This window comes from Montipora capricornis, chromosome 14, assembly GCF_036669925.1.
Source record: "Montipora capricornis isolate CH-2021 chromosome 14, ASM3666992v2, whole genome shotgun sequence".
Lineage (NCBI taxonomy): Eukaryota > Metazoa > Cnidaria > Anthozoa > Scleractinia > Acroporidae > Montipora > Montipora capricornis.
In genome coordinates this window covers 27,856,463-27,860,111 of record NC_090896.1, presented here as the reverse complement: position 1 = coordinate 27,860,111, position 3,649 = coordinate 27,856,463, and positions in this window count along the sequence as shown.

Genomic DNA, 3,649 nt, shown 5'->3' with positions numbered 1-3,649 from the left:
ACTGGTACACAAGACACAACCAAAATCTGTATAACTGTCATTCTCCTGTGTGTTGATACTTTATTCCTTTCACCAGGCATACATATCTTATGTTGGAATTTTTATTGACATCAATAAAACCACTAGCAAGTTTCCACAATATAATTATTATTGACTTTATCGAGTGTCATATTTGCAGGTAATGATTATAATGTTTCCATCACTGTTTGATTTTCCACAAGAAGAGAGATGAAACAACTTCAAAAATATTAACTTGTGATTTAAAAATTCGAAACTATTTCTTTGTTTTGACGTAATCGAATCTGTTCCTATTCTTCATATACTTTTTCTCCTATTTGAACAATTAGGAAATATATATTATGATTAAATAATTGATGTCTTCCAAATATTAAATTGAAGGTTTCTATATTAAACAGTTTGAATTTGAAATTGTCAAAAATGTAAATACTGGTAGTTAACACTTTATAATATTATGCAATTCAAATATCATTATTTTTGTCTATCACAAATCCTACTTATGAAAGATTTCTAAGTGGTTTAGAAAAAGTAAAAAAGAAAGTTACCAAGCAGTCTCCATTTGCAATTTATACATCTATAGTCATATATTTATCCTGATACTTTAGTAATTTATTTAACTTGAGATACATTTCACCACATACATGTAACATTTGGATTTCAATTTTTAGCTTAAGAAATTGTAATATTAAGTATAGATAATCACATTTTGAGTGCAATTTGTGGTTTTTGAGAAAACTACAAGTGCTGATTTATCCCATATTGCACAAGAAAAAACATGCGATTGATTTTTAATAATATACATGCAAAAATTTGACTGGCTTTTTCATTTTTACGTGTCACGGCATGTCACAGCGTCCTGTTCCCGCCTACAATTGACAACCTTGACCAGTATTGATCTAAATTTTGACCGGTGAATATTTATTGACAAAATTACAGGAGCTAGAAATTTGTTTACCGAGAACACAAGCCTTTTGTCATTTTACGTTAATCTTTTTAACTTCTCATGTTTTTCCACTGCTCCCACAGAAAGAAATACAACTGATAAAGAGATTCCTTTGCATTGTTGTGCTTTGTTTATTTGGGTTTTGATTAAGGAAAGCATCGCAATGGTGGTTTCATTGATGGCTATTTTGTAGTTCATGCAGGCTTTTCAAGCAGAGTAAAGGAAAAAACTAAAGCATTTCTAACCTCACCTACTAGCTTTCAAAAGTTGCATGTTAGGTGAGTTTGAGTCACTTGTGCTGCATTTGGTTTTCTCATTTAATGGCAGCCATAATAAAGAGAAATTTTGAGACGATGTATGGCCTCATGTTTAAAAAAGGCAAGCTTTTTTGAAATAGTTTATGACTGTAAATGAAAAAGGAGAAGTTCTAAAGGAACCTTAGTTTTTGTGTTGGTTTTAAAGAGAAGGCTTTATAAGAGGGGTGAGTTCATCTACTGTTTGCCCTCCAATTGCTTCCTTCTGACGTGAAGCAGGCTAAAATAAACTTACAAATAAACAGAAAACAAGGTTTTTAAAACTATTTTATGCGTATTTGTCATTTTCACCAAAAACAATACATAAAGGAGTTGTTGATTATTCTACTAACAGACGGCCTTAACTAATCTCACCTGAGCCTGACAATCAATCTAATTTCAACTTTCTGCACTCAATTTCAACTTTTTACACTGTTTGGGATAAATTGACGTGCTCTCAGCCAATGAGCATGCCGACATTATTGCATGTATAGATAGAAATGACAAGTACAGTGTAGTGGCCAATTAAAAATAATTATTTCTATTTATTTTAGGCATACCAAGTCACAGAAAGGCAATTTAGCACTCAATTTCGGTAAAAAGACAAAGTAAATAAACATCTTTGAATAAATTATACAAGCATGTACATTGAAAAATAAAGCGTTGACTGCTTCTTTCAAAGTCGCCAGACAATTTTCTGAATTGAAGGTCCACACATCAGACTAGTGCTGCCTCTTATTCCTGACCTTTTTTCAGATGTACATGTATGTGTATAATGAATCGAAGCTCAAATAAACAAACGTATACAAATTAAACTCTATAGGTTTCGTTCAACTCTCAAGTCATTATAAATTAATTGGAAACTTAATTGCTTCTACCTTGTAGTAGACATTTCATGCATATGGGAAACTTAAACTATTTCTTCTCCTATTTTATTTCACATTGGTCCTGACAAGTCTTCCATTATAGCCTTGTACCTGCTTCTACGTAGCGCCAGAACATACAATTTTCAGGGTAGTCCATCGACGATTTGCAGCAAATAGTACAGTTATTTCTGCAGTAAAGAAAAAGGATTCAATCCGAAAAGCATATCTGTGTATGCATCTCAAATTTTAAGATTTATCTTTGAAGTTTTAAGCTTACGCAAAGTTCGTTTCGACCGGTCGTTTCGATCGAAAGTCGTTTCGATCGATGTTCGTTTCGATCGAAACCAAAAGTCAGTTCGATCGAAGGCAAGAGTCAGTTCGATCGAAGAGTAAATGTTAATAAAAACTACAGTTTTGCTAGCGTATAGATAATAAAAGTTCTTGTGTTATGTCATTTTTTGCTCGAAGTAATATGCGCGACGCGGAAACGCGGTGTTCAATTGATATCTTTGTTGCCGGCATTTCTTTCTCGGCGTTCCTGATCGACAATGCTCAATTAGCTATTCGCTATCACGTGCGTACACTGAAACACGGGGTTTAAGATTTTATTACCATTATGAAACGAACAAGTGTTGTCACTTTCAATGAGAACCGAGCGAAAAGAGATTAAACGCTGTTGAAAACACTTGCGTTTGGAACAGAATCCGTAACATATTATCATAGCTTCGCTTCGTTACAAAACTTTTCCACACAAGGCAGTTCCGCACGCCAAAATACGAAAGCAAATGCGCTTGGAACGTAAAGAATGGTCGCGTCTGTTTTCTGTTAAAGCAACTTAAAAGCCGACTCTGACAAAGCGTATATGATGATATGATGGCTCCGTCGATCTCGAGAGACCATGGTTGACTGCGCCCAGGCTTGTCACTTTGTGTTGCAGCGCCGGGTGTGGCTGTAAAGGCCGATGCGGGACCCGCATTGCCTGTTGCATCTGCTGCAGGTAAAGACCGGCTCCTGTCTTCCTGTCTGGGATGGGGCTGACTGTAGCAGCTGCTCCTTGCGAAGGCGTTTCTCTTCCCAGCGGCTTGCTCTCCTCTCCTCTGCTTCCTTGATGACTGCTTGTATGGTGGACCGCCAGCCAGATCGGTCCGAGGCTGCTGTCTCTAGGTCAGAGGGGTTGAACCCACCAGCCGTCAGATCCCGCTTGCACACATCCTTGTAGCGGAGGGCTGGACGTCCTGTGGGTCTGGTGCCAGTGGCCAGCTCCCCAAACAGCATGTCTTTGGGGATGCGGCCGTCGACCAATCGACTGACATGGCCAAGCCAGCGCAGACGTCTCTGGGTCAGGATGGCAAACATGCTGGGCATCCCTGCCTTGGCCAGGACGTCGATGTTGGTGACGCGGTCTTGCAAGGTGATGCCAAGGAGTCTGCGGAGGCAGCGCATGTGGAAAGCATTCAGCCTGCGTTCCTGGTAGGAGTAGAGGGTCCATGCTTCACTGCCGTAGAGGAGAGTGCTCAGTACACAGGCCT